At 48.6% G+C, this 21,522-nt stretch overlaps 1 protein-coding gene across 2 annotated transcripts in view; it reads right to left on the bottom strand.

The window, feature by feature from the left end:
* The window catches only part of LOC144142902 (atlastin-2-like), a 45,922-nt gene extending 32,796 nt beyond the window's left edge, over nucleotides 1-13,126 (bottom strand). The window contains exons 1-2 of one of the 2 annotated variants that reach the window (XM_077674734.1): nucleotides 12,867-13,126; nucleotides 10,768-10,864 (exon numbers count right to left, since the gene is read on the bottom strand). The gene's annotated coding sequence lies outside the window, so the exon portion shown is untranslated. The remainder of the gene's footprint in view (nucleotides 1-10,767; nucleotides 10,865-12,866) is intronic. The other variant, XM_077674733.1, reaches the window with a different exon arrangement.
* Nucleotides 13,127-21,522: the final 8,396 nt, after the last annotated feature.

Below are 21,522 nucleotides of genomic sequence, written 5' to 3'. Positions count from 1 at the left end.
TACGACTGCAATCTAATGGTTCAACAAAGAGACTGCTTTATTTGGTGAAGAGCACTCAGCTCACCATGCGACTCATCTCCACAGTGGCAAATTAGCATACAGGTATGAAGGAAGGCATGCTCATACAAATAATACAAACCTTCGTGATTAGCGAAAGACGACAACAAAGTGAAGTGGTGCTCGGCCCGCTCTGCGCTTTCTGGATTATATTGTGGGATCTCAAGTCTTTACACCGACAATGTGGTTAGAACAGTGTTCTCCAACATTCGCGATGCTGTCCGCGAGCTCCGCGAAGCCTCGGGGGCTTCCCCACCCGCCCGATACACATCTTAGCTCGATGGCTGCAGCCATAGGCGTGCGCAGGGTTCTCGATTAGGGGGTCGAAGTCTTACCGCAGCGCCCCCCCTCACCCCCCCGCCCCACAAGGCAACTACCGACCTCTTCCCTCTGAAGGCCTAATGGTCAGAATGCCAGAGCAAAGACGAGGAATGTGTATAAAATTTTTATTTCAGTGATGGAATTGCAACCCATGCAAAATATTTCTGAGCAGAACCTTTAGTTTCGTGTGTGAGCAGGTCCCAGTGCAGATATAGTGCCTAGAATGTATATTCTAGGCACTATAGTGCGGATGCGGAATCGATTTCACAACGCGCTGTCGAAAGAACTTCCATGCTCGCTAAAGCACAGAAACATGACACATCTGTCTTTTATAAAGATAAAATTGTCTATTCTGAACCTCTCTTTACGCAGCTGTATTGCTGGGTGCTACGCACGTTATTTACGAGGAAAAGGAGAAAGAGGACAAACCCTGCAATAGATGCAACAATGAAAATTAAGCGATAACGTGTTTCTCACGACGGCCTGCTTTTGGTCCCCGCCTACATTTCCGGGGCTTAAAATAAACAGCTTTTGGAAGGTAACTTATGGTGGCTCTTCGGCTGCCATTGTCGTGAAAACACACGCATGGTGATAACCCTACGGGACAGGTTCGATTCGGTAAAGGTACGGGGCAAATTTGGCGCCCCCCTAAGATGATTTGGAGGGCGGCCGCCCCCACTGCTCCCCCCCCCCCCCTGTGCGCACGCCAATGGCTGCAGCTGCTCCTGGGGCGCTAGGTCTACCATCCACTTCTGATGCTCCGCAGAGTGTGCCTCTCCGACCTCCTGCAATTTCGCTCTCTACGGGGACTGCACCACAGGATGCTATTGCGGCCACACGCGCTGACGTCACCACTGAAGGTATGAATCACGACATCAGCTCAATCTCTTCCGAGTCTTCGACCACCATGACCTATGAGTACGCTAAAGACGGCACACTCCCCTCCAACGAGAAGTTTCAACTTGTGCCTCCCAAACGACGTCGAGGATCTGAAAGATCTCTATCTGTCGCGGCAAGCGACGCAGCTCCATGTTCCCCAAAGCATGGCCTTACTGTGATCATAAAGCCACTGGATTCAAGAAAAAGTATTACTCGCTACAATCCACTGTCGCTGAAAGAAAGCCTGGAAGGCAAGGCACCGGACGGGGTGCTGCAGCTGCGACCAAATGACAGGCTCAACCTCATGGCTATAGCCACAAGGAAGGCCGATGCTACTGAACGTCTAATGCAAATAACAGCGATCGGTGACGTTCCCATGCGTGCCTATGATCCTAGCCCACCAAGCTGTGCTGTTGGAGTTATCAGAGGAGTACCTCAGGGCATCTCTGACATTGAAATACTTGAGAGCGTGTGGCAGAGAACACCAGCACGATCGGCGCGACGCATGGGAACGTCAGAGGTTATACAGATTATTTTCACCACTGACACGAGTCCTGAATATGTCATTCTGGGATACACCCGACACCAGGTGTACGACTACGAAGAAAAGCCGGTGCAGGGTACGCGATGTCAGCGTTTCGGTCATATTGCTGGAACGTGGAAGCGCAAGTTGCGCTGCCCCCGCTGTGGAGACGACCATGAGCTGAAGGCCTGTACTTCAACTGAGAAGCGCTGTCCAAACTGTGGCAGGACTCATGAGGCTGACTTCAACTTTTTTCCAACGTTTCGACAAAAGAGAAGCATCTACAAGTAGAAGAGCCAAAACAAAGTAGATTACAAGGCAGCGAAGGCGGCGGTATCATCCAATAAACGCTCCACGCGTCACGACACCAAAAGAACGACAGAAGAGAGGCAAAGTCGGAACACCAATTTTGACTTCTTTGAGTTCCCGCCGCTACCACAGCAGATGCCTGATCAAGTTCCTCAAGCACCAACCCCTCCCACCACTTTAGCTGCCCCACGGCAGCGCGCCTGGACACGTTCCAGCCAAGACGGCATGAGCCGGGAGAGCGTGCAACCATACACGAACTCTGGTGCATCGATAATCTTCCTCATTGATGCCGTATGGTCAGTTCTAGCACCTTTCGCGTCTCCTGTGACTCGTGCTATTCTTACTTTACTTGACACCATCACCCCATTCCTCCGGAACTGGCTGTAACGTCTTCTGGGAGTGCTATGACGGTACCGATGCAAACTCTTCGGAACCAGGCAACAGTGTTCCAGTAGAATGTCTGCAGACTATCATCCAGGTTGCCTAATTTTAGGCAACTCATCACTAAACACAGGTTCCCAGTCATCGCGATTTCGGAATCCAGACTGCGTCGGGATGTCCGTCTTTCGGGATACTCTGTGTATCGGTCTTTGACGAGCTCAGAAAACAGCAGATTCTCCTTTCAATTCGTTATGGCTTGACTTTGATGACTTTACTTTGACAATATGACTTCACTTGGTGAAGCACAATCACGTGACGTTCACTATAATCACTGGATACATTGCACCTAAGGCAAAGTTCAAAGTTGCTTACAGGGGATTTCAACGCGCACAATCCTGCTTGGGGCAGTGTTAAGACGACACCAAGGGGAAACCGTCTGCTCGATGTGGCCAGCCAAGCAGGTCTAGCAGTGCTCAACAGTGGTTGTCCCACGTTCTTTGGGTGCAGGACTTCATGCGTATTGGATGTGACTATGGTGTCCACTTCTCTGCTGCCTGTCACATCCTGGTATCCAGACATTGAAAGCTTCGGCAGTGACCACATGCCAACGTACACCATGATTGATGGAGTCCGCGGCAGTACCATCAAACGACCACTGTCGACTGTAAACTGGACGACCTTCCGAGACATGCTGGAAGATAATGCTGACGCATTGTCTACGAACGAAGAGCTAGAGGAAGCTATTGCCAGGGCCCAGTCACAGTCAACACGGCAGAGCTTGGTGCCAAAGGCGTGGGCACCAGTGGACGGAGAGTATGAACGCCTTCGCGCTATTCGCAGGAGAGCAGAGCGCTGTGCGAGAAAAAAGCTATCACCAGATGACATTCGAGCTTCAAGGCATTCCCAGAAGCGCATTCAGAAGTACTTGAATAAGCTCACAAGACAGCACTGGAGAGAATTTTGTTCCCAGCTTAAACCCCGCAAGCCGCTGACTCGCATTTGGCAAGTTTTCCGCAGCCTGAGAGCAACACCGAGTCAAGCTCATCCGTTCCTATCAATAGCTCTCCAGCGTGGCGTCAGTGAACTGGACGTAGCTGACGAATTTTGGGCCAAGGTCAGCGCTCCCCACAACTCTGCAGTGATTTCAGAGGTCCTGACTGATTGGCTCTCCACAACGAATGCTACGCTCATGGATGAATTATTCACTGTGCGCGAGCTAATCACAGCGTTAGTGTCCGTTAACTTGCCTTCTTCACCAGGCGCCCATGGCGCTATATATTTAGCTTTGCGGCAGCTCGGCAGTAACGCCTTCCGGCGACTGCTTACCTTCTACAACAAGTCGGGGCAGACAGGCCGCGTGGAAGCAAGCTGGAAAGTTGATCGCCTAGTAGCGGTCCTCAAACCAGGAAAACCGCCGACTGACATCAACTCTTACCGTCATATTGCTCTACTAAGGTGCATAGAAGAGATAATGGAGAAAATGGTGTTGCAGCGACTCGTCTGGAACCTTACGGGCCGAGAAGTGTATCCCCCAGAGGTGTCAGGGTTGAGATAAGGAAGAAATAGCATCGACAACGCCATTGCTTTGGTGAGGGATATTCATAGGCAAAAGGCTGCAAAAAATATCACAGTAGCTGTCTTTCTAGACATGAAGACGGCTTTTGACAGCGCTGCTCATGAAGCTATTCGAAGGGAAATGACGTTTGTAGCGCTACGAGGGCGGATGCACACTTGGCTCTGTGACTACTTGCAGAATCGGTATGTCTATATGACCACCAATGAAGGCGACACAAGGCGGCATCGGATCACACAGGGTGTCCCTTAAGGCGGAGTTCTAACTCCAGTCCTGTTTAGAATCTGCCTCATCCGCATCACGAAAGTACTACCCCAAGGTGTCAACATATCTCTCTACGCTGACGACATTTGTCTCTGGGCTTCTGGCAAAAACCGGAGAAGTATACGATCCAAACTTCAGAAAGCTCTTCTTGCAATTCAAAAGTACCTTAGTACCTTCGGATTGCTAATTTTACCTGAAAAGTGTGCCGCAGTTGCCTTCACGAGGCAGGATGTATACCCCGCTATCCTCTGGTCATAAATAACGCAGAAATACCGTACGTTCATACCCATAAATTTCTTGGAGTATTATTAGATCGATCACTATCTTGGGCCCCCCCTATTTGTCACTTCAGAGAACGCCTGCACTCATTTCTGCCCATTTTCCGGATGCTGACAGGAAACACATGGGGCTGCTCAGTGTCTTCACTATTGCGACTCTATAAGGCACTATTTCTTGGCCTTCTGCTGTACAACCTTCCAGCGATGACTGGTTTGTCTAAGACAAACTATAGAGTGCTAGAGTGTGCACAGGCTCAAGTTCAGCACATGTGCCTGGGCCTTCCAAGGTGCACATCCACGAATGGAACTCTCTGCGAAGCAAGGTGCATGTCCGCCCAGACACTCCAAGCCCAAAAGTTCCTTCGCACCAGCCTCCGTCACGTAACCCGGTGTGCTGACCATCCTCTAGCACAGGTGTCTACCCCTCATGTACGTAACCTCCTACCGTCCAACTTCGAACGCCCAATCAAGCCTGCATTTCCACCATGGAAAGTTGCACCATAGGATATATGCCTCACCGTACCAGGTATAGGCAAGAAATCATCTCTGTCTGAGCCAGCCTTGCGGTACTTCACGCTGAAGCATATCAGCTCGCGCTATCTTGGCCACGCTCACATGTATACAGACGGGTCCGTAGGTCTGACTCATCAGCCATTGGAGTTTGGATTCCGTCGGTTGGACTAACTGTGAAAGAGAAACTCAGTCACAAGACGTCGCCCACCTTCACTGAGTTAGCTGCTATTAGGGCGACACTCCTTCACATCACCAATAGTCCCGCTCGACAATGGGTGATCTTTACCGAATCGCGGCCTGCCCTGCAAACACTGATGAGGCCATCCCACCACTGCAACCACTTGTGCATGATCTACACGCACAGCAGACACTTGGGCTACGAGACGGGCACCGCATCTCGCTTCGATGGTTTTCAGGTCATTCCGGCTGCCAGGGGAACGTCGTCTCTGACGCAGCAGCGAAAGAGGCGCACAATCTGCCTGTGTCTATTGGAATTCCGTGTTCCAAACAAGACGTAAGTACGGCCACGAATGCACTGGGATGGAAACTGCAGTTGCCAGATTGGCAGGACCCTCTTAGGACACCCTTTCCTCTGCACGTGATCGACCCTCAGTGCAATGTCCAGTTTCCGCGAGGCTTACAAAAGCCAACAGAAGGTGTCCTTCACCGACTACGCCTGAACGTTGCCTTCACTAGTAGTTTTCTTTTTAAAATAGGCTGGGCGGACTCGCCATTGTGCTCTGTGTGCTCTGTGAGAGAAGACATACGGCATGTCTTGTGTTACTGCCCGCAGCATACAGTTCATCGCGAAATAGCGAAAAGAACTCTTGCGCGACTGTTACGCGGAACCTCTTTAGAGCTGCATCACTTTCTTGGTCTGTGGCAAAATCACGCTGACGCGGCGCGAGGGACAAAGGCTCTCTTAACTTTTTTGTCTGACTCGGGATTAATCGAGGTTCTTTAACCTTGGAATCCTCAATTTTTTCCCCTCCTGGGGCTGTAAGCTTTGTCTACGTTCCTAACTGATTTCGTTTTCTTCTCCCTCTTATTCATGGTTACTATGTACTTCTTCCCCTTTTCTTTTCTTTTTTCGCCTCACTATGTTCACCCCCCATCAGAAGTAGCAAACCCCTTCATAAATGGGGCCAAGCTCTTCAGTGTTCATTAAAACTTTCTCTCTCTCTCTCTCTCTCTCTCTCTCTCGTAATTAGCATAATCACCTACTGCATTCTTTTCGTGGAACTAAAAAATGGGGTGAAAATAAAAATTAATGGCGCAATTAAACAGGTTTGTAAAGAATCAATAAGATTACCAGCTACCACGCTCAACGAACGCTTCGAAGAACTAGACATGCAGGAATCGATTCAAGAACTAATCGAAACGCAAGAAACATCCCATTTGAAACGCTTGTCTAAAAGCAAAACGGGAAGACTCATTCTGCAGTCACTCGGAATATGAAGCGGAAGTTCCCCCCAAAATGAAGGTGATCTTCCACACGAATGGCGAAAATACATTCGCATTCAGCTATTACCCAGAAATGTGCACACAGAGCTAAACGTGTAAAGAAGGCAAGCTAGGGCACAAGCCCTTGACAAACGTTTCCGAAGCCATTGTGAGCCACGTGAGATTGTCTACGTTGAAGCTGCCGACTACTACGACGGCGGCTCTTGTCTCAATTAACGCCATGGCAATTGCAGCCGTCAGCAATGACCGACTCACAATGGCGTTAGCATCCACACCGGCCAAAGACCCCACACAGGGCGAGAAAATGGGCATAGCCTTTGCTATACATTCTACCCGAGTGACCAAAAGCATAAGCGATTCGAAGTGCGCCATACGTAAAATCCACAAAAGGAAGGATCTCCTCTACAGCAGCCTCGCGGTTAGAGGAGACTATCAACCCAAGAAAAATTATCTTAATACGAATTCCGGCCCGCTGCGGTCTACAGGGGAATGAAATGGCCCACGCAACCACTCGAGTTCTCGCGAACCGAGCTGTGTTACCAGGACCACCATCACGTGCTACCGAATTATTTGGTGGCTACCGAATAATATGAAGGTGGCAGCATGCTCTCCACGTACTCATTTTCCTTTGCCAATATATTGCATTTGATCAGTGAACGCTGAATACTACACTTGAAAAGTCAGCTCACACGGGGCAAGCAGTAATAAGGCGGTTTCTTTTTATTCTCAGCAGCTATTGGCAGTTGCGTCCGTACAGTTAACCTTATTTTTCCCCTCTGGAACTTTCCCGACAAACTTTTCTATGAACTCCACAAAATATCCACCGACGCGGGTTAGATGCCCGGCCACGGCAGCCGCTGTTGTAATGAAAGCGAAAAGAAAAAACGCCTGTGTGTTTGCCCTTTCGGCGCTAGTCAAAGATCCCTAGTTTGCCTAAATTAATCCGGAGCACTCCTTTACGGCGCGCCTCATCGTCTGTGTAGCGTCGGCGTGTTAAACCTCAATGAAAACAAGTGTCGACATTGTGCGTACAATAAACTACAAAACTCTCAATTCAGGTTCACCTCTTCTAGATTGAAAACGAAGCAGTTTTAAATTGTTTCCCTGTATAGCAGTTGCCGCAGTTTACTGCATGAAATATAAACCATAGTCTCGTAAACAAGAACCCAAAGAAAGCGTCACGTACTTATTTTAACAGCAGAACAGTTTAGTCTGAAGCAATCCCCTCTGTCGTAGACACAAAATCTCGCAGCCTCAAGAAAACAAAAGGGGTTAGAGAGGGGCCGGAAATCGAACTCCGGACCTTTAATGCGTGAAACCGGAAGGCGAACCACTTGGCCACTCGAAAAGCTCGAGAATTCGGGGTTAGCAGAGGGGGGAACAAGAACAGGTGCAGCGAATTGGAAAGAAAAAAAAAACGCTTCCCAGTGTCGGAATCAAGAACTTGGGTTTTCGTGTCATATGAATCCGGCGTCTATTCGATTACACTATCTTTTTTTTTCTTTAATGCATAGAAATTTTAGAAAAACTCATACAAGACAATTAACACTCAATCTGAAAACATAACAGACAGCAAAGGGTAAGCCCGTCCGTCTAACGTAGATCGGCACCATTTGAAAACTCAGGCAAGCAAACGCACGCATCAAAAAGAGGCAGCCACTCCGGTGGATCACTGTGCGCCGTATAAACGCTCCGTACCAACGCCGCCGGTTCCCGAAAAATGCACTTGGTTCGCCTAGCAAGTTTCGCTTGCCGGTAAGTCATGCGGCACTTCCACAAGCTAAACAATCCCAGGGGAACAAAAACGCCATATGGCACCCAATTAACGTGTTCAAATAGCAAGAAGCGAATGGTGTACGGGGTGATGTCAGTGTCCTTTTTTAGTGTCCGTTCCAAAGCGTCCCAGATAAAGACCGCGTCACGGCACAGCACAAAACAATGGTCTCTGGTTGCTTGCAGAAGCGGCAGTTGTGTGGCCAAGGGATCCAAGTTACTTGTTCGCAGCCATGTTTTCACTGGAAGCGTTTGCGAGTGAAGCTTATTCCCGGTGCGCCGCATGTCTTTTGGGTTCATAGCGCGGGCGTTGGCTGTGGACTTGGCCGCAGGTTCTAGCACACGCTAAAGCGGCCCACTTTGGGAGAGATTTGAAAGTCGGCGGATGAAACGATCCCGGCCTGCCATTCATGGAGAGCTTTCAGCGGCAAATTCGGAAACAAATGTGAGGTGATGGCATATGGAGCGGAAACTTGGCGCCTTACTAAACAACTTGAAAGAAAACCTAAGTGGGCTCAAAGGGCCACGGAACGAATAACATTCGGAGTGACATTTAGAGACCGAAAACGAACTTCCTAGATCAGAGAACGAACTGGAGTAGAAGTTATCATAGTTCAAATTAAGCAGATGAAATGGACTCGGGCTGGTCACGTAATTAGGCGAAATGACAATCGGAGGACTACTAGTGGGACAGAGTGGATATCGAGAAACGCGTCTACAAAGAGAGGAAGGCGAATTATTTGATGGAGGGACAAAATACGGAAATTCAGATGCAAAGAATGGACTCTAGCGGCACGGGACAGGAGCGGTTAAAGGTGCATGCAGTGAGCTTAGTGGGCTGCTGCCGCTGATGATTATGCAACAGCCGGGTCTCCGACGAAAAGAGAGGGCCCACCAGCGCTGCTGTTTCTCTCGCCTTGCCCAACTAGTGCAAGTTGCGCCATTTTTTTTTATAACGCTATACTTGCGGATGAGGGCAAAGTATTCTGTACGTGTGCCGACGACTGTATTCCGTAGAGGCAAAAGGACTGAGCCGAAGGTCCGCTACCCAGTACCACTCGCAGTTCAAGAACATTGAAAAAGGCAGATGATAAACGCAAATTATTTTATTTTTAGCACCTCGCTCCTTATCTCGTCTTATTGTCAGTGCTGATAGTGCAGAAGGCGAAAAAAAAACATAGCACAACGGAAGTGTAAAGCGGAACAACGGACGTGTAGAGCCTCCTCCAATCAGCAAATTTCCGAAGCAGAATAACTTTAACACACAATCAAGGAGGAACCGGCGGGAGGTTAATTCACAAGACTCTCTTGAGTGGAGCTTGACGCTTAGCACCAATGCAAAAACAAACAAGAAATAATTCTTGAGAACATGTCGAGTGCGGCTCTGTACAAAGTAGCTCGCGTGCACTTAAATAACTGATGCACCGAACAAAGTGCAACTATGCACCGAACAAAGTGCATTGGGAAACTGTTTTAACAGCTGTTTTAACAGCACGCAACACATTCCACTGTCTCTGAAATTAAACTTCGACGACGCTGTCCTCAGCAAAAATAAAGTGGATAAGGCAACAAGCTGAATACACGGTATCACGGCATAATTCAGGGTTTCATGCGAATGGTCCCAACAGTGCCTGCAGTTCACGATTACGGCGACTTGTAGAGCGAAGTGTAATAACGCCGCACAAGACGAGGGACCACTAACACAAAGGGGATAAACGGTGCGCTACTGTGTGTCTTGGTTGAGTTAGTTGTCCATCGTCTTATGCTGCACCTTAACACTTCGCTATGGGTCCAACTCGCACAAACCGCTACTCTGTGGGACTCGTATAGGCTTGCCTATTTCTGTATTAACCAGTTTTGCGTCCTGAACCGTACGCCACGGAAGCACATGTTTTCAGCTATCCCGAGGGATGACAGCAAGGTTCTGCGAAAGAGGAGTGTCATGAAAGCACCGGACGAATGACATTCAACCATTTACCCGCACAGCAATGACGCGCGCGAGAGCTGACTGCGAAAAACAGAAATCCGCAGTTTTCGGGCTTTGGTTGACCAGCGAAGACCATTCCTTGATATTTTAACCAATGTGATAGCGATAAAGCTCGCTAAGTCCCATTTTGGCTCAATAAAATTCAACCGCCCGTTTGCTTATCAACGCAAACCCATGCGGAGCGTCTGCTCTTGTAGTAGTCACTGCGGGAGGGCGCGAGAAGGTGCTGCAAGTCAACCTAACTCCAGAGCAGGAGGACTTTTTGCATCATGTGCGCGAACGCGACGTGCGCCTAGCACAACACAGGTGCGCAATGCAAAACTGGCAAGGTTGTCATCAAGCAGAGCACGTGCACAACACAAATCCTATTCTTCAGCTCAGCTTCACGGAATACGAACGAGTTTCTCGTCTTTCGCTACAAGGACGCAAAAAAAAAAATAGTTACTTTGTTGGTGTTTTTGGCGTCTCTTTTTCTGCATTATAATGTCCGAGAAGACAGCAGCAGCAGCGATGGCCGTTTTCGCGCAGGCGCGCCGCCAGTACTGCCGCGGGAAGGTGGAGAGAGAAAAAGGAGAGACGTTTTCACCCAGGGTCGCTAAATGTACGAGCGGAATAATCCAATCGAAACTAAAAAAAGTGCTACACTTCGAAAAGCACGCGACGCGGAAGTTTCCTCTTCGGCGTAACAGCATTGCATCCGGTTGCGTAACACACAGCAGTCGCCTCTTTCAAGGCCATTCGGTGGAAGCCGCATGTTCTCTGTAGAGTTTTTTTCTCTTTTTTTTTTTTTTGAAGCCGAAGAAGCACCTGTAAACTGGACAGAACATTTGGGACCGCGAATATATGCATTTAGAGATGCGAACAGCGGTGCTTCTTGATAGTGGTGCTCTTTGGGAAGAGTAAGACACTGCAAGTGCTTGAAGCAGCCGTTGTGTTAGCGGTTGCGCTGAGACGCGTGGTTAAAAAGAATGATCATGTGCTTTTTTGAAACGGGCAAAAAAAGTGACAAGACAAGGCGCGTGAGGGTGACGCAAGAAGGGAAACGCATAAAGAGGAATCTCAGAATCTAAGGTATGCAAAACGGACTCGCCCTAAGGAACGAGCGCAGATAGGTTTGTGAGCCGTTTGTTCGACAACGGCGGTGCGGCAAGCGGCTGTCCTGCAGCCGCGAAAATGCTTTTAATGCACGATACGGATGATAGCGATAAGTAATATGATTATTAGTGTTTGCTAGAAAAAAATCTGTATGCATAAAAAAATGTGGAAGCCAAGTGTACAACAAAGGCTTATTCTAATTTTGGCAGCCGCCAAAGTTGTTTCCCGGACGGGCTACATGCAGCATGGTTTTTGGGAGATTCGCACCAATAAACTTCTGCTTGTCGTAACGTAATGGTGCTGTTGATGCATACACAGACAAAATAACAATCTGCATGCTTTTTCGCAGCCAGAGGAGTATCATCTTCGCCTAATTATGGAGGAGGTATTATATCCAACCCCTTCCACCATCGGATATAAAATGCGAAATCTAAATACTTCGGTTCTAAAAGCCTATAAACGTTGTCTGTTAGTCTCCTTGTCTGATCTTCTTGAAGTAATGTCACTTTTTTCTTGTCGACGCAATGGCATGTCGTCTACTTTGTGCGCATATCTCTTATATTCTGGTGCTTCCATACAACGGGAATTTTCCTGATATTTTTTAACCACTACGTGCCACTTTGAACCAAAAAGTCGATCGATTTCCGCATCATTCTGCGACATTTCTGCAAACAGTAGTTCCAGCTAAAGGGGCTGACGGAAACTAAAAAGAGTAACCTTTCTTTGGCGGCTACAAATGAAGCATGCTATGCCGTCCCTTAGATCTCTGTGAAGGAAATATCGCCAATTGTTCTTGGCAATGATTTAGATGTACTATTACGAGCAATATGAAAGGGAACACAGGAACGCGTAAAAAACACCCTCAGACCCAGCTATCAGTGATACGCAGCGGCCGCCGTCCGAAACAAAGTGGAAAGGGGGACGCTGTTCTAACAATTGCTCCCATTCCCGCCGTGTGCCTTATCGGTTGTCGGAAGATACCATATTATCGGCGTAATGAACTTAGCTGCTGCTTTGTAGAAATTCCAGCGGGGCGGGAGTGCCAACAGTTAGGGCAAGAGCGCCCTCCTTTCCCACTTTGTTTTTCACAGCGCCAGCCGCGTATTGCTCCGAGCCTGTTTCGAGGCTGTTTGCCACGCGTTCCTGTGTTCCCTTTCATATTGCTCATAATAGTACAGTGCGCTACACACTTGTCTATAACAGGGAGTTTACATTCTTCTTGGTACCTCTGGAGACTGCCCACAGAAACTTTTTTTTTTTAAATGTTGACGGCAATAGTGGCGGGTGAGGCTTCAGAATACCACCGTAGTTCTCTTTAAAATCTTTTTCGGGCGTGGCAGGACGGGGCTAGAAGTGCGAAAGCGGTGTTATACACAAGTGTGTTGCCGCCGCACATGACCAAGATGCTACAAGAGATACAACTGAATCATTGCATATACACTGACGTACCTTCAACAGCGACGCCGACCAGTAGCCACAAAAGCGTTGAAGAACGGGGACGCGTGACAACAATCCGCTCGCGGCCCAGGCGTGGGGATTGAAACAAGCGGGAGAACAGCGAAATCGTTTCTTTCGAATCCCTCTGTCACCTATCCATCACACTGTCGGCGCTCGTAGGGTAGACCGGCGACTGCAACAGCAAAATGAACGTACACAGCTGGAGAGGCACCTAACATACCACTCAGCCTCCGAGGAGGAACGCACAACCATACAAAACACAACCGAGCCGGAAGTGGCAAGGAGGCGGAGCGCCACCGAAGTGAGTGAAAAACAGACGGGCGCCGCTTTAGACCTTGGGAATAGAATATGAACAACAGCATCACCCTCCCGAAGCTGGCTAGGGTCGCTGTGCCTATAGAGTTCGAAATCAGGCAACTTCCTTCGATCCTCGTTTCGCCGTAAATGCGCCAAACTCGCGACAGGAGTTTTCTGGCACTGCGTTCAACCAAAAATCGGCTGTGCTCTTTCAGCATTACTACGAACGAGGAATCTAAGCAGGGCAGTGGCCACGAATGGCATTCTATGAGGACATGACTGGAATTGCTTTTTTTTTTTCAAGTAGTGATAGGTTATTCGCTATTTCATAGGTGGGATAATTTACTAGCTGAATGAAATCTTGACTCGCGTAATTAAGTTACTCTTATTGAAGACCCGCCAATCCTCACCTTTCGTTTTTGCAGGCAGTTCCAAGTGGTGGGACTCAAGTTGGAGATGGGTTAATTGTTTTAATAATGGTCATAGGCCAAGTACAGCACCAGTAAATTTATGAAGAACCGCATCTTGGAAACCCACTACAGTGAATTCTATACTCGAAAGACGTGATACGGATGAAGAAAATTTAATATTAGATTGCTTCGTAATTTTGCGCTGCTCGACGCCGGCAGGAAAGCGATAAACGAGCACTAAAAAGATAGTATTGCGTGCAGCTGCTGCCGGTTAACGTTAAAATAGTATAACCAAATTAAACTACACGCACTACTGCAATTGCACAGTTGTTTTTTGGCAGTGGCTGTGGCAACAGAAATTAACCGTACAAAGGGGACTTAGTGCGAAGGAACGTTTGACATCCACCTCAATGCAACCGTACGGCTGCAAAGGAAAGCTACACAGCTTTCTCAGAAACTTCGCAGTTGAAGAAAAACTCGTCCTGGTTTGAGGCTTGTCGATTCTGAGGCGTGTCAAAAACTCGGCGAGAAGGTGGCTGCAGAGTTGGCCTTACTCGTGTTTTTTTCCTATCTGTATTATTCGCCTAAAGGCACAGACAACCTGCTTTTGTCAAGTATGTGTTCTCTATCATAAACGAAAAGGCACCACATAAAACACCTTAGCGCGAAACGGTTTTGTTGATAGCACCCTTTTTTTTTTTTTTTCAAAATTAGAATATGTAACCCTCTACACACTCTGAGTGTGTTGGTATTCTACACGTAGATTGTGTTGTTTCGTTCAGAGCACAATTTCTGCATACGCTGGCTCCTTAGCGACTGTTGCGAGCACCTGCAACTTAGTAAGGGGGTCGTCATTGTGAGTAGTAATATCATGCATTTGGGGCGGCGGAAAGCGGAGTTGTAGTAATAACCAGCCGCGGTGGCTCAGTGGGTGAGGCGTTGTGCTGCTAAGCACTAGGTCGCGGGTTCGATTCCCGGCCGCGGCGGCCGCTGTTCTGATGGAGGCGAAAAGCAAGAACGCCCGTGTGTACGAGATTTCGGCGCACGTTACAGATCCTCAGGGGGTCAAAATTAACCCGGAGCCCTCCACTGCAGCGCGCTTCATCGCCTGCGGGCAAGGCGTACTTCAGAGTCGGTACATTAAGCTATTTTCATTCATATTTGCAACGTTTCTGCAAACTTTTATTGTTTATTCTTCGATTTTTCGGGGAGATGAATAAGGTGGATATTCTTGTTTTTATCCCATCACTTTTGTCAAAAGTCTATTTCTTCTATTCTTTTCTTAGTTTATCAAGATTCTTCCAGACCAATTATCGTCATTTAAACTATTATAGCGATTTAAGCTCTTCCTTTTTCCACCCCGCCGGGGACACCTAGACTAATCAAGGTGCATGATGACTAGCGCCACCACGGCCCCGAGCTCCGCAGGGGTGCCTACAGTTGTAGGCATTTGGTATTTGCACTACCACGGTCCCGAGCACATGTGGGTCGGACCCACCCACGCCCCGGCTGTGCGTGGCTTAGCCGTATCCGGAAAAAAGGGCATCCTGGTGGATGAGCCAAGGCCAGGGTTGTTTTGGACATTCATGGCCCCCTGGCATCGGCAACACGCCACTTTGGCCCCCCTCCTAGCAGTGGCGCCCCGGTCTGACCCGCCCAGAGGGGAATCAGCCAGTCGCGTTTTCGTGTCCTTTTCTCAATTCTTTCTCTTTCCTATTTCCTTTCCTAGCCCTGTACTCTCTTCTCCTTTCTTCTGTATCACTAAGCTTTTCCAGGCGGCGAGGGTTAATACTGTGCAAAGACGTCACTCTCGATCCAGAGCATAGGAATACAGTGGCAAGCTACGGCTAGCGTGTGAAGTCACGGGCTCTGTGTTGGGTGGCCGGCCTTACTACCGAATGTACACCATGAATTTATGGCTTCACCTTTTTCACCACCGAGAAAAACCGATCGGTCTTTAAAGAGAGGCCGTACCGAAGTAATTAGCTTCAAACCAGCGCTTCCAGTCAAGACCTTTAGCAAACACCTAGTGATACATTCAGAAGAACAAAGTTCACCTCTAGCCAAAATGTCCAGGTTCCTCATCGTAAAATGCCCTGAGAGTATTGTCGGGAAAGACTGCCATGCAAATAAACTTGCCTCGGGCGATGTGCTAGTAGAAGTACAAACACAAAAATTAGTGCCCTTCCACTCTGTGAAGAAGGAGGACCTGCAAAGCTGGACCAGATTCCTTTAATGCTTCTCTGGTCATGAAACTCCCGGCCGAGTTTCGTACGGGGACAAATGCCACCACGAGTGGCGCCACCGCAGATGGGAGGGCATCGGGTGGCCCTGGCTGCTCTGTAGCCAGACCGGCAGGCAGGAACGCAGTAGAACCATGCCCGTTCGCACCAAATTTTTTCGCCACTCACAAAAAGATAAGTCCATTTGAGCGGCCCACGACACGTAAAGCGAAAGCGCAGTGCTGATAAGGCGGCGAGGGTCTGTTTTATCTTACTCCGTGGTCCGTTCCCTGCCAAACGCGCTCTTACCACGCCCCGGCTGCCCTCCGATCAACACCAGCGCCGAGGCGCGGCAGCGTTCGAAGCTCTCCCATACCGTGATGGCGAAGTTTCATGACCAAAAATGCATTGAAGGACGCTGGATGGACGCAGCCCACGGAGGGCACGAAATAAAACACGTTTATCGTAATTTGCGATGGAGCATATTTCCTAGCTAATCAGCTGAATGAGCCTCTGAAGGATCCAAGCTTTGTTCTTGCAGATACACATAGAACTGCTTGTGGCCCTTCCGCGTCGTAAGCATCTTACTGTTTGTGTAAGGCCGAGTTCAGAATGTTGCTGCAACTGTTGTAATAACTACAAAGAATGACGTCAATTCACGTCTCGGCCACCGCAACTGTGTGACATGGGATTTTTTTCGTCCATAGATCAGGATACGGGTGGTTTTGCGTAGGTAATCTGAACATAGCCTAACCACGGGCCCTCGATCAAGCGCACGCAACACCTTGCGTGCGCTTGATCGAGGGGCCGTGGCCTAACACACAAAGCCAACCGCCCTACCACTAAGGATTCTGGACAGGTCCCATTGGGCCATTTAACGTCCGCGTTTAAATCTCGCAACAGCACAATGGACATGCCATCCATCAGTACGGGCATAAAACTTGTACCTGCGCATGCACGCCCCCTTCCTCCCTCCCACTATTCTCTACTACCTGAGCACGCATAAACAGGCAACCCGTCATGGGCGCGTGTTTAGAAGTGACCGACGCCATCGAAAATATCCCTTGAAAGCCCTCTGACGAAGTGATGTGATATTGGCGGTCAATTTGGTGTTCATTCGGGAGGGATTCGCTGCTTTTCCACGAGCTGAACTTGAGGCGGTAATAGCAGTGCCAGCAGCTTTCCATTGTTTTTGCATCCAATCGCGCTTGTGTTCGGGCGCACGCTTCGATTCTTGCTCTTCTTCCTCCAAACAACCGCACGAATCCGCCCCATAACGATTTAAAACGATTAGAAGGTTTCTGCAAATGCAGAAGTTGTACGTCTGCCCTTCGCAAGGACGGACACGACCGCCCTTCTGTTTACCATTCTCCGCCACGCCTCGGCGAATCACTGGTCCCACCCTGACAATCGTCATAGAAGATTACACCGCCTGGACCCCGACTGCAAGTTTCGGTTACCTCCTGGTATTCAGCGAAACTACGCCACGCTGTTTCATCGACTACGGCTTGGCGTAGCTTTTACCCGTCGCTACAAGCACCTCATTGGCTTTACGAGTGACCCCGACTGTGAGACATGCCATGTACCAGAGACTATTTCGCATGTTCTCTGCCACTGTCCACGCTATGCGCAACCTCGAGAACAATTAGTGAGAACATTGGCCCGTTTGGACTGTCGTGTGGTGTCGGAGGAAGTGCTGCTGGGACCTTGGCCAGACGCGAAGCGTTCCTACAGTGCATTTAAAGCTGTGCTGACATTTCTGCGCAGCAGCGGCCTCTCAGAAATATTGTAGTTGAGGCCCGTCCGGCTGAACTTTAACACATACACCGTATCGGTATAGGCATCTTCTATACATAGCCCTTCATTTATTTCTCCGCCATCTTCATCTCTCTCGTCCTCTATCCACACTCTTTCCTCCACTTTCCCTTCCCACACACAGAATAGCTGGCCAGATATACTACCGTCAGGCCGACCTTTCTGTGTTTATTTCATTTCAATAAAATTCCTCTCTCTCTAGACACCGGAATGAAAACTGGGCGGATTACACATATACTGCTTTGCAGTAAAAACCAAAGCGAGAACCTCCTGAAACAGGACACTCTGGCTCTACTAAAAGTGACAGTCCCAACCACATCGCCGCCTAAATGCAATCCAAGGCGTCATCTCTAAACGAGAGCTACTTCATGAGAGTAAAGATGATCTCCTTGAAGGGCTTAACGACCAAGGCGTCACAGCTGTGAGGCGGATAACTATGTGTCACGCAGGTGAGGAAATTCGAACAAAACGCGTTGTTCTCACTTTCAATTGTTCAACACTTCCAGAATCGGTCCATGCTGCATGTATTACCTGTCCAGTGCGTCCATACATACCTAATCCGCGAAGGTGCTCCAAGTGCCGGAAGCATGGCCATGGTACTCTGTCGTGCCGTGGCCGATCCATCTGTGCTCACTGCGCAAACACTGACCACACCAGTGACGAGTGCAACAAGCCACAAGTGACATACCAGAACTGCAGTGGACCACACCCTACCTTTTCACGTGCATGTCCATCACTCAAGAAAGAAAAAGCAGTCATCCAACTGAAATTCATTTAGAACATTAATGTTCCCACAAGCGAGCCTTAATCACGCCTTGCTATCGGGCAAAACTTACACAGACGCAGCTCGCCGGGGGGCGGGGCGTCGTCTGGTAGATGCGGGCACCCAGTGCAGCGAGGCTGACCTGGTCCCGTCACAGTCCCCCCACTCAGCAGCAGAAAGTCACAACTGTGGCTTCTGCTGCTGCACCTGGACCTTGTACAGGGACAAAGGCAGCCAGCGCGACTTCTGTCCAGGTCAGCGATGTTAACCTGACCTCGTCTCAAACTCCTGTGCAACAGCACAACGCTGCCCCTACCGCCACTGCTATTGCTGCTGTGTCCACTGCTGAGGCTACAGCCTCTAGCACAACCTCTGGTTTACACGACACGGTTTCACGCTCAGAAACCGCGGTTGAGAACATGGATGTCTCGCCAATCACGTCTACTCCTGAGGCATCACAAGAACGCCGTGGGGCCACTGGGGCCACTGATCGTGGTTAACCGACCAAACCAAAGGCCCGTAATGTCACTGCACCCGTAAATGACTCTGTAACCTAACGAACGTTTGAGAAGGGCTCCCAAAACACGGCCTAATAAGAAACAGAACTTTTAAAAACCAAAAAACGATGATTCGTTTTTCTGTTTTGCTGATTCTCATGGCTGCTGAAAATGTCATGCACTGGAATTTTAGCGGGCTGTTATGCAATCTTGATGATATTTAGGACTAGAGATCGGAACTTTAGGCACGAAAAATTCGGGTTTTAGGCGCATATAATAAGCACTTAGAAGTGCCATTTAGGCATATATAGGAAACAAATACCCTCGATTAGACCTATATATTCTGAATTCCTATTTTCTTCAGAAGCATATTTTAGCACAAATTTTTTACTTGCAGTGAAACCGCGGACAAATAATTTGGAGCGGGAAAGTAGTTTCAGTTTCTACCGGTAAATAAGCAGCACAAGAGTTCTTATTTCAAAATTTACGCGACATTTACGGTGATTCAACACCAAAAAAATTCAAAGCCATGGAAAACCACACCAATTTCAATGGTTTGCTGCTTGAAGTTGTACCCCCTTTCAGTCGATATTTGTGTGCGAAAAAAAACAACGCTCAACGTCCATTGAAGTTCGCGGAGCGTTCTTGTACTTCGGGACGCTCCATGATCTAATTCCATCTGGAATATCACTATTTGGGCTGCTCAGAACATTCGAAAGTTATTTAAGCACGTGGAATCGAGAAGTTTTATGTCAGGCAGATTTAATCAACCGATCCTTAGGGGATGGTGGCAGATCTGCCCTGAACCTCTCAAATGAACTTGGCATCCTTAGAGTGGCGCGAACTCTCTCTGCTGCTGAAATGCTTTCTGCTAAGAGTGCGAAATAAGCCCACGAATGTGCCATGTCACGTTGAACTGTAGCGTGGGGCAAATACTTTAGGCTGCGACGCTTTTGTCCGTTGCAATTCTATTGATAGAAACCGGAGTGTTTTTCGTGTAGTTTTCTGCCCCCAGTCGAGTTCCTGAAGGTGTAACAACGCGCTCCGGTGGAAGAGGCACAATCGGTAACTGCCCCTTAAAGACACAACTGTGCGTCGAGGAAAAAATCTTTACTGCAACGTATTATTCATTGACGCAGCAGAGCGACCTCCTAAGCTCTTCACAACACCGATTAATCCCATGGATAGCACAGGGAAGTGCAATAATTCTGAACAAATTACTGATCTATTTTGCTCTGCAGAAGCGGATGACTAGTGAAGCTGCGGGAATAACACCATTCAGTAACTATGCACTATACATTGATTATCAATACTAGACATCGCGCAAGATACTAGGTTTCAAATTTCCTTAAAGATTACCGGGCCGCGGCAGATGACGGGTGTCACGACTAGACTATTGTAAAGTGATTGATTGATTGTGGGGTTTAACGCGCCGACGCAACGCAGGCGATGAGGCGCGCCGTAGTGGAGGGCTCCGGATTAATTTTGACCACCTGGGGATCTTTATCGTGCGCCGAAATCTCGTACACACAGGCGTTTTTGCTTTTCGCCTCCATCAGTATTGTAAAGTGCTGAGATCTCCCTTCCTAAGCTGCGTTTCTCGTTCCTTCTTCGTGGTACGCGTACTGAATCTTGCCAGCTGGCGGTGCACCCATTTTCGGCGGCTCACAGTGCACGTGTTCGCGGCATTACCTTGAAACTTCGGTGTCTAAGATTTGCACGTGCTTTCCACCAGCGGGCTTCTTTGAGCTTGAGTGGCATGTACGCGGCAGTGTCGCGTTCATTTTTGTTAGCTGTCTTTTTATTCTGTTAGCTATAGATAGGGCACGTGGGCAGAGGTTTTCCCTGTTGGTCCGGGGACACAGCACGCCAGAAGGGCGTAAAACAAAAGAGTTCGCGCGGATCGGGGTGTCGTCGGTGAGATTGGCTCCGGTGTCGCTGCACACGGGTTTCTGGCGGCTCGGCCTAGGTGGCAAGTTTCTGGTGGTGGTGGCTTGGGCACGGTTTGGGCTTTTTGCGTGTTGATGATGATGATGATGATGGTTGTTTAATGGCGCAAGGCCGACTAGGGCAAAGAGCGCCAGAGAAGTTATTTAATGAAAACAAGTGATTACCACAAAAGGTAGGTATAAAATGTGTAAACTGTACATAGTAAGATCAATAAAGATAATGGTGATGGCTGGTGTATAGGGCCAGATGTGATTACGCATGATAGGAAATGAGGTTTAAAAACTTAACATCTGACAAATATTTAAAAACGCGTTTCACAGAAACCGTGGCATCGTCACCTAGAAACAGCGATGGGTGTAGGGGAATATGTTGTCTGTAGAGTTCTCTGAAGTGTTTGTGTCGTGTTGTGTCAAGTGCCTTGCATTGTATGAGTATGTGGACTACGGATAGGCCCTCCCCACACCTGCTACACAGGGGTCTTGGAGATCCCGTGAGCAGGTGCGAGTGCGTTACATGCGTATGGCCTATCCGTAACCTAGCTAAGGTAACTTCAATGTGCCTGTTGTGTGAGTCAGTAGTGTATTGTCCCAAGTGTGGTTTTATTACGTGTAGTTTGTTGTCTGTCTGTTCGCTCCAGTCTGCTTGCCAAGTTTTACGGAGTTGTTGTTTAATGTGTGGCTTGAGGTCTGTGTA

Source organism: Haemaphysalis longicornis, unplaced genomic scaffold (genome assembly GCF_048455015.1).
Source record: "Haemaphysalis longicornis isolate Haplotype H1 unplaced genomic scaffold, Haemaphysalis longicornis Haplotype H1 scaffold_6, whole genome shotgun sequence".
In the NCBI taxonomy this organism is placed as follows: Eukaryota; Metazoa; Arthropoda; class Arachnida; order Ixodida; family Ixodidae; genus Haemaphysalis; species Haemaphysalis longicornis.
The sequence above is the reverse complement of the archived record's forward strand: the minus strand, read 5'-3'. Positions and strand labels throughout refer to the sequence as shown.